We start from the raw sequence: 9,967 nt of genomic DNA, 5'->3' as shown, positions 1-9,967 counted from the left end.
TGCTTTTGTGTTTAATTCCGATGCAATTTCTGTGTTTCATCGTCAATAAGAAGGTCCAAGGGATACAGTAAGCCTGAAGTGAAGCATCGGAATCTATAACTAGTGTCACAGGAATAGTTCAAAACATAGACAGTAAGAAAGATCAGTCCTCTTGTATTTAAGTCGGCATTGTGACTTTTGTATTTAATTCCGATGCAATTTCTGTGTTTCATCGTCAATAAGAAGATCAGAGGGATACCGTAAACCTGAAGTGAAGCATCGGAATCTATAACTAGTGTCACAGGAATAGTTGAAAACATAGACAGTAAGAAAAGTCAGTCGTCTTGTTCTTAAGTCGGCATTGTGCCTTTTATATTTAATTCCAATGCAATTTCTGTGTTTCATCGTCAATAAGAAGGTCAGAGGGATACAATGAACCAGAAGTGAAGCATCCGAATCTATAACTAGTGTCACAGGAATAGTTCAAAACATAGACAGTAACTAGTGTCACAGGAATGGTTCAAACATAGTCAGTAAAAAGAGTCATTCTTCTTGTACTTAAGTCGGCATTGTGCCTTTTGTATTTAATTCCGATGCAATTTCTGTGTTTCATCGTCAATTAGAAGATCAGAGGGATACAGCAAACCTGAAGTGAAGCATCGCAATCTATAACTAGTGTCTCAGGAATGGTTCAAAACATAGTCAGTAGGAAGAATCAGTCTTCTTGTACTTAAGTCTGCATTGTGCCTTTTGTTTTTAATTCCGATGCAAATTCTGTCTTTCATCGTCAATAAGAAGGTCAGAGGGATACAGCAAACCTGAAGTGAAGCATCGCAATCTATAACTACTGTCACAGGAATGGTTCAAAACATAGTCAGTAGGAAGAATCAGTCTTCTTGTACTTAAGTCTGCATTGTGCCTTTTGTATTTAATTGCGATGCAATTTCTGTGTTTCAACATCAATAAGAAGGTCAGAGGGATACAGTAAAGCTGAAGTGAAGCATCGGAATCTATAACTAGTGTCACAGGAATGGTTCAAAACATAGACATTAAAAGAAAGATCAGTCTTCTTGTACTTAAGTCGGCATTGTGCCTTTTGTATTTAATTCCGATGCAATTTCTGTGTTTCATCGTCAATAAGAAGATCAGAGGGATACAGTAAACCTGAAGTGAAGCATCGGAATCTATAACTAGTGTCACAGGAATAGTTCAAAACATAGACAGTAAGAAAAGTCAGTCATCTTGTACTTAGGTCGGCATTGTGCCTTTTCTATTTAATTCGGATGCAATTTCTGTGTTTCATCGTCAATAAGAAGGTCAGAGGGATACAGTGAACCAGAAGTGAAGCATCCGAATGCATAACTAGTGTCACAGGAATGGTTCAAACATAGTCAGTAAAAAGAGTCAGTCTTCTTGTACTTAAGCCGGTATTGTGCCTTTTGTATTTAATTCCGATGCAATCTCTGTGTTTCATCGTCAATTAGAAGGTCCAAGGTATACAGTAAACCTGAAGTGAAGCATCGGAATCTATAACTAGTGTCACAGGAATGGTTCAAAAACATAGTCAGTAAGAAACGTCAGTCTTCTTGTACTTAAGTCGGCATTGTGCCTTTTCTATTTTATTCTGATGCAATTTCTGTGTTTCATCGTCAATAAGAAGGTCCAAGGGAAACAGTAAACCTGGAGTGAAGCACCGGAATCTATAACTAGTGTCACAGGAATGGTTCAAAACATTGACAGTAGGAAGAGTCAGTCCTCTTGTACTTAAGTCGGCATTGTGCCTTTTCTATTTAATTCCGATGCAATTTCTGTGTTTCATCGTCAATAAGAAGGTCCAAGGGATACAGTAAACCTGGAGTGAAGCATCGGAATCTATAACTAGTGTCACAGGAATGGTTCAAAAACATAGACATTAAGAAGAGTCAGTCTTCTTGTACTTAAGTCGGCATTGTGCCTGTTCCATTTCATTCCGATGCAATTTCTGTGTTTCATCGTCAATAAGAAGGTAAGAGCGATAATGTAAACCTGAAGTGAAGCATCGGAAACTGTAACTAGTGTCACAGGAATGCTTCAAAACATAGTCAGTAAGAAGAGTCAGTCTTCTTGTCCTTAAGTCGGCATTGTGCCTTTTGTATTTAATTCCGATGCAATTTCTGTTTTTCATCGTCAATAAGAAGGTCCAAGGGATACAGTAAACCTGGAGTGTAGCATCGGAATCTATAACTAGTGTCACAGGAGTGGTTCAAAGCATAGGCAGTAAGAAGAGTCAGTCTTCGTGTACTTAAGTCGGCATTGTGCCTTTTGTATTTAATTCGGATGCAATTTCTGTGTTTCATCGTCAATAAGAAGGTCCAAGGGATACAGTAAACCTGAAGTGAAGCATCGGAATCTATAACTAGTGTAACAGGAATGGTTCAAAACATAGACAGTAGGAAGAGTCAGTCTTCTTGTACTTAAGTCGGCATTGTGTCTTTTGTATTTATTTCCGATGCAAATTCTGTGTTTCATCGTCAATAAGAAGGTCAGAGGTATACAGCAAACCTGAAGTGAAGCATCGCAATCTATAAATTGTGTCACAGGAATGGTTCAAAACATAGTCTGTAAGAAGAGTCAGTCTTCTAGTACTTATGTCTGCATTGTGCCTTTTGTATTTAATTCCGATGCAATTTCTGTGTTTCATCATCAATAAGAAGGTCAGAGGGTAACAGTAAACCTGAAGTGAAGAATCGGAATCTATAACTAGTGTCTCAGGAATGGTTCAAAAGATAGACAGTAAGAAGGATCGGTCCTCTTGTACTTAAGTCGGCATTGTGCCTTTTGTATTTAATTCCGATGCAATTTCTGTGTTTCATCGTCAATTAGAAGATCAGAGGGATACAGTAAACCTGAAGTGAAGCATCGGAATCTATAACTAGTGTCACAGGAATGGTTCAAAACATAGACAGTAAGAAAAGTCAGTCGTCTTGTACTTAAGTCGGCATTGTGTCTTTACAATTTAATTCCCATGCAATTTCTGTGCTTCATCGTCAATAAGAAGGTCAGAGGCATACAGTAAACCAGAAGTGAAGCATCCGAATCCATAACTAGTGTCACAGGAATGGTTCAAAACATAGTCAGTAAAAAGAGTCAGTCTATTTGTACTTAAGTCGGCATTGTGCCTTTTGTGTTTAATTCCGTTGCAATTTCTGTGTTTCATCGTCAAAAAGAAGGTCCAAGGGATACAGTAAGCCTGAAGTGAAGCATCGGAATCTATAACTAGTGTCACAGCAATGGTTCAAATCATAGACAGTAAGAAGAGTCAGTCTTCTTGTACTTTAGTCGGCATTGTGCCTTTTGTATTTAATTCCGAAGCAATTTCTGTGTTTCATCGTCAATAAGATGATCAGAGGGATACAGTAAACCTGAAGTGAAGCATCGGATTCTATAACTAGTGTCACAGGAATGGTTCAAAACATAGTCAGTAAAAAGAGTCAGTCTTCTTGTCCTTAAGTCGGCATTGTGCCTTTTGTATTTAATTCCGATGCAATTTCTGTGTTTCATCGTCAATAAGAAGGTCCAAGGGATATAGTAAACCTGAAGTGAAGCATCGGAATCTATAACTAGTGTCACAGGAATGGTTCAAAGCATAGTCAGTAAGAAGAGGCAGCCTTTTTGTACTTAAGTCGGCATTGTGCTTTTGTGTTTAATTCCGATGCAATTTCTGTGTTTCATCGTCAATAAGAAGGTCCAAGGGATACAGTAAGCCTGAAGTGAAGCATCGGAATCTATAACTAGTGTCACAGGAATAGTTCAAAACATAGACAGTAAGAAAGATCAGTCCTCTTGTATTTAAGTCGGCATTGTGCCTTTTGTATTTAATTCCGATGCAATTTCTGTGTTTCATCGTCAATAAGAAGATCAGAGGGATACCGTAAACCTGAAGTGAAGCATCGGAATCTATAACTAGTGTCACAGGAATAGTTGAAAACATAGACAGTAAGAAAAGTCAGTCGTCTTGTACTTAAGTCGGCATTGTGCCTTTTCTATTTAATTCCAATGCAATTTCTGTGTTTCATCGTCAATAAGAAGGTCAGAGGGATACAATGAACCAGAAGTGAAGCATCCGAATCCATAACTAGTGTCACAGGAATGGTTCAAACATAGTCAGTAAAAAGAGTCATTCTTCTTGTACTTAAGTCGGCATTGTACCTTTTGTATTTAATTCCGATGCAATTTCTGTGTTTCATCGTCAATAAGAAGGTCCAAGGGATACAGTAAACCTGAAGTGAAGCATCGGAATCTATAACTAGTGTCACAGGAATGGTTCAAAGCATAGGCAGTAAGAAGAGTCAGTCTTTTTGTACTTAAGTCGGCATTGTGCCTTTTGTGTTTAATTCCGTTGCAATTTCTGTGTTTCATCGTCAATAAGAAGGTCCAAGGGATACAGTAAGCCTGACGTGAAGCATCGGAATCTATAACTAGTGTCACAGGAATGGTTCAAAACATAGACAGTCGGAAGAGTCAGTCTTCTTGTACTTAAGTCAGCATTGTGCCTTTTGTATTTAATTCCAACGCAATTTCTGTGTTTCATCGTCAATAAGAAAATCATAGGTATACAGTAAACCTGAAGTAAAGCATCGGAATCCATAACTAGTGTCACAGGAATGGTTCAAAACATAGACAGTAAGAAGAGTCAGTCTTCTTGTACTTAAGTCGGTATTGTGCCTTTTGTATTTAATTCCGATGCAATTCCTATGTTTCTTCGTCAATAAGAAGGTCCAAGGGAGACAGTAAACCTGAAGTGAAGCATCGCAATCTATAACTAGTGTCACAGAAATGGTTCAAAACATAGACAGTAAAAAGAGGCAGCCTTCTTGTACTTAAGTCGGCATTGTGCCTTTTCTATTTAATTCCGATGCAATCTCTGTGTTTCATCGTCAATTAGAAGGTCCTAGGTATACAGTAAACCAGAAGTGAAGCATCGGAATCTATAACTAGTGACACAGGAATGGTTCAAACATAGTCAGTAAGAAGAGTCAGTCATCTTGTACATAACTCGGCATTGTGCCTTTTGTATTTAATTCCGATGCAATTTCTGTGTTTCATCGTCAATAGGAAGGTTTAAGGGATACAGTAAACCTGAAGTGAAGCATCGGAATCTATAACTAGTGTCACGAGAATGGTTCAAAACATAGTCAGTAAGAAGAGTCTGTCTTCTTGTACTTAAGTCGGCATTGTGCCTTTTGTATATAATTCCGATGCATTTTCTGTGTTTCATCGTCAATAAGAAGGTCAGAGGGATACATTAAACCTGAAGTGAAGCATCGGAATCTATAACTAGTTTCACAGGAATGGTTCAAAACATAGACAGTAGGAAGAGTCAGTCTTCTTGTACTTAAGTCGGTATTGTGCCTTTTGTATTTAATTCGGATGCAATTTCTGTGTTTCATCGTCTATAGGAAGGTCAAAGGGATACAGTAAACCTGAAGTGAAGCATCGGAATCTATATCTAGTGTCACAGGAATGGTTCAAACATAAAAAGTAAGAAGAGGCAGTCTTCTTGTACTTAAGTCGGCATTGTGCCTTTTCTATTTCATTCCGATGCAATATCTGTGTTTCATCGTCAGTAAGAAGGTCCAAGGGATACAGTAAACCTGAAGTGAAGCATCGGAATCTATAACTAGTGTCACAGGAATGGTTCAAAAACATAGTCACTAAGAAGCGTCAGTCTTCTTGTACTTAAGTCGGCATTGTGCCTTTTCTATTTAATTCTGATGCAATTTCTGTGTTTCATCGTCAATAAGAAGATCCAAGGGAAACAGTACACCTGGAGTGAAGCACCGGAATCTATAACTAGTGCCACAGGAATGGTTCAAAACATTGACAGTAGGAAGAGTCAGTCCTCTTGTACTTAAGTCGGCATTGTGCCTTTTCTAATTAATTCCGATGCAATTTCTGTATTTCATCGTCAATAAGAAGGTCCAAGGGATACAGTAAACCTGGAGTGAAGCATCGGAATCTATAACTAGTGTCACAGGAATGGTTCAAAAACATAGACAGTAAGAAGAGTCAGTCTTCTTGTACTTAAGTCGGCATTGTGATTGTTCCATTTAATTCCGATGCAATTTCTGTGTTTCATCGTCAATAAGAAGGTAAGAGGGATAATGTAAACCTGAAGTGAAGCATCGGAATCTATAACTAGTGTCACAGGAATGGTTCAAAACATGGTCAGTAAGAAGAGTCAGTCTTCTTGTCCTTAAGTCGGCATTGTGCCTTTTGTATTTAATTCCGATGCAATTTCTGTTTTTCATCGTCAATAAGAAGGTCCAAGGGATACAGTAAACCTGGAGTGTAGCATCGGAATCTATAACTAGTGTCACAGGAGTGGTTCAAAACATAGGCAGTAAAAAGAGTCAGTCTTCGTGTACTTAAGTCGGCATTGTGCCTTTTGTATTTAATTCCGATGCAATTTCTGTGTTTCATCGTCCATAAGAAGGTCCAAGGGATACAGTAAACCTGAAGTGAAGCATCGGAATCTATAACTAGTGTAACAGGAATGGTTAAAAGCATAGACAGTAGGAAGAGTCAGTCTTCTTGTACTTAAGTCGGCATTGTGCATTTTGTATTTAATTCCGATGCAATTTCTGTGTTTCATCGTCAATTAGAAGATCAGAGGGATACAGTAAACCAGAAGTGAAGCATCCGAATCCATAACTAGTACCACAGGAATGGTACAAAACATAGTCAGTAAAAAGAGTCAGTCTATTTGTACTTAAGTCGGCATTGTGCCTTTTGTGTTCAATTCCGATGCAATTTCTGTGTTTCATCGTCAATAAGAAGGTCCAAGGGATACAGTAAGCCTGAAGTGAAGCATCGGAATCTATAACTAGTGTCACAGGAATGGTTCAAAACATAGACAGATAGAAGAGTCAGTCTTCTTGTACTTAAGTCGGCATTGTGCCTTTTGTATTTAATTCCGATGCAATTTCTGTGTTTCATCGTCAATAAGAAGATCAGAGGGATATAGTAAACCTGAAGTGAAGCATCGGAATCCATAACTAGTGTCACAGGAATGGTTCAAACATAGTCAGTAAAAAGAGTCAGTCTTCTTGTCCTTAAGTCGGCATTGTGCCTTTTGTATTTAATTCCGATGCAACTTCTGTGTTTCATCGTCAATAAGAAGGTCCAAGGGATACAGTAAACCTGAAGTGCACCATCAGAATTTATAACTAGTGTCACAGGAATGGTTGAAAAACATAGTCAGTAAGAAGCGTCAGTCTTCTTGTACTTAAGTCGGCATTGTTCCTTTTCTATTTAATTCTGATGCAATTTCTGTGTTTCATCGTCAATAAGAAGGTCCAAGGGAAACAGTAAACCTGGAGTGAAGCACCGGAATCTATAACTAGTGCCACAGGAATGGTTCAAAACATTGACAGTAGGAAGAGTCAGTCCTCTTGTACTTAAGTCGGCATTGTGCCTTTTCTAATTAATTCCGATGCAATTTCTGTATTTCATCGTCAATAAGAAGGTCCAAGGGATACAGTAAACCTGGAGTGAAGCATCGGAATCTATAACTAGTGTCACAGGAATGGTTCAAAAACATAGACAGTACGAAGAGTCAGTCTTCTTGTACTTAAGTCGGCATTGTGATTGTTCCATTTAATTCCGATGCAATTTCTGTGTTTCATCGTCAATAAGAAGGTAAGAGGGATAATGTAAACCTGAAGTGAAGCATCGGAATCTATAACTAGTGTCACAGGAATGGTTCAAAACATGGTCAGTAAGAAGAGTCAGTCTTCTTGTCCTTAAGTCGGCATTGTGCCTTTTGTATTTAATTCCGATGCAATTTCTGTTTTTCATCGTCAATAAGAAGGTCCAAGGGATACAGTAAACCTGGAGTGTAGCACCGGAATCTATAACTAGTGTCACAGGAGTGGTTCAAAACATAGGCAGTAAAAAGAGTCAGTCTTCGTGTACTTAAGTCGGCATTGTGCCTTTTGTATTTAATTCCGATGCAATTTCTGTGTTTCATCGTCCATAAGAAGGTCCAAGGGATACAGTAAACCTGAAGTGAAGCATCGGAATCTATAACTAGTGTAACAGGAATGGTTAAAAGCATGGACAGTAGGAAGAGTCAGTCTTCTTGTACTTAAGTCGGCATTGTGCCTTTTGTATTTAATTCCGATGCAATTTCTGTGTTTCATCGTCAATTAGAAGATCAGAGGGATACAGTAAACCAGAAGTGAAGCATCCGAATCCATAACTAGTACCACAGGAATGGTACAAAACATAGTCAGTAAAAAGAGTCAGTCTATTTGTACTTAAGTCGGCATTGTGCCTTTTGTGTTCAATTCCGATGCAATTTCTGTGTTTCATCGTCAATAAGAAGGTCCAAGGGATACAGTAAGCCTGAAGTGAAGCATCGGAATCTATAACTAGTGTCACAGGAATGGTTCAAAACATAGACAGTAAGAAGAATCAGTCTTCTTGTACTTAAGTCGGCATTGTGCCTTTTGTATTTAATTCCGATGCAATTTCTGTGTTTCATCGTCAATAAGAAGATCAGAGGGATATAGTAAACCTGAAGTGAAGCATCGGAATCTATAACTAGTGTCACAGGAATGGTTCAAAACATAGTCAGTAAAAAGAGTCAGTCTTCTTGCACTTAAGTCGGCATTGTGCCTTTTCTATTTTATTCCGATGCAACTTCTGTGTTTCATCGTCAATAAGAAGGTCCAAGGGATACAGTAAACCTGAAGTGCAGCATCAGAATCTATAACTAGTGTCACAGGAATGGTTCAAAGCATAGTCAGTAAGAAGAGTCAGTCTTTTTGTACTTAAGTCGGCATTGTGCCTTTCGTGTTTAATTCCGATGCAATTTCTGTGTTTCATCGTCAATAAGAAGGTCCAAGGGATACAGTAAGCCTGAAGTGAAGCATCGGAATGTATAACTAGTGTCACAGGAATGGTTCAAAACATAGACTGTAAGAAGAGTCAGTCATCTTGTACTTAAGTCAGCATTGTGCCTTTTGTATTTAATTCCGATGCAATTTCTGTGTTTCATCGTCAATAAGAAGATCATAGGGATTCAGTAAACCTGAAGTGAAGCATCGGAATCTATAACTAGTTTTACAGGAATGGTTCAAAGCATAGACAGTAAGAAGAGTCAGTCTTCTTGTACTTAAGTCGGCAGTGTGCCTTTTGTATTTAATTCCGATGCAATTTCTGTGTTTCATCGTCAAAAAGAAGATCAGAGGGATATAGTAAACCTGAAGTGAAGCATCGGAATCTATAACTAGTGTCACAGGAATGGTTCAAAACATAGTCAGTAAAAAGAGTCAGTCTTCTTGTCCTTAAGTCGGCATTGTGCCTTTTGTATTTAATTCCGATGCAACTTCTGTGTTTCATCGTCAATAAGAAGGTCCAAGGGATACAGTAAACCTGAAGTGCACCATCAGAATTTATAACTAGTGTCACAGGAATGGTTGAAAAACATAGTCAGTAAGAAGCGTCAGTCTTCTTGTACTTAAGTCGGCATTGTTCCTTTTCTATTTAATTCTGATGCAATTTCTGTGTTTCATCGTCAATAAGAAGGTCCAAGGGAAACAGTAAACCTGGAGTGAAGCACCGGAATCTATAACTAGTGTCACAGAAATGGTTCAAAACATTGACAGTAGGAAGAGTCAGTCCTCTTGTACTTAAGTCGGCATTGTGCCTTTTCTATTTAATTCCGATACAATTTCTGTGTTTCATCGTCAATAAGAAGGTCCAAGGGATACAGTAAACCTGGAATGAAGCATCGAAATCTATAACTAGTGTCACAGGAATGGTTCAAAACATAGACAGTAAGAAGAGTCAGTCTACTTGTCCATAAGTCGGCATTGTGCCTTTTGTATTTAAATCCGATGCAATTTCTGTTTTTCATCGTCTATACGAAGGTCCAAGGGATACAGTAAACTTGGAGTGTAGCATCGGAATCTATAACTAGTGTCACAGGAATGGTTCAAAA

Source organism: Schistocerca serialis, unplaced genomic scaffold, assembly GCF_023864345.2.
Source record: "Schistocerca serialis cubense isolate TAMUIC-IGC-003099 unplaced genomic scaffold, iqSchSeri2.2 HiC_scaffold_1363, whole genome shotgun sequence".
Lineage (NCBI taxonomy): Eukaryota > Metazoa > Arthropoda > Insecta > Orthoptera > Acrididae > Schistocerca > Schistocerca serialis.
Note: the sequence above shows the minus strand (reverse complement) of the source record.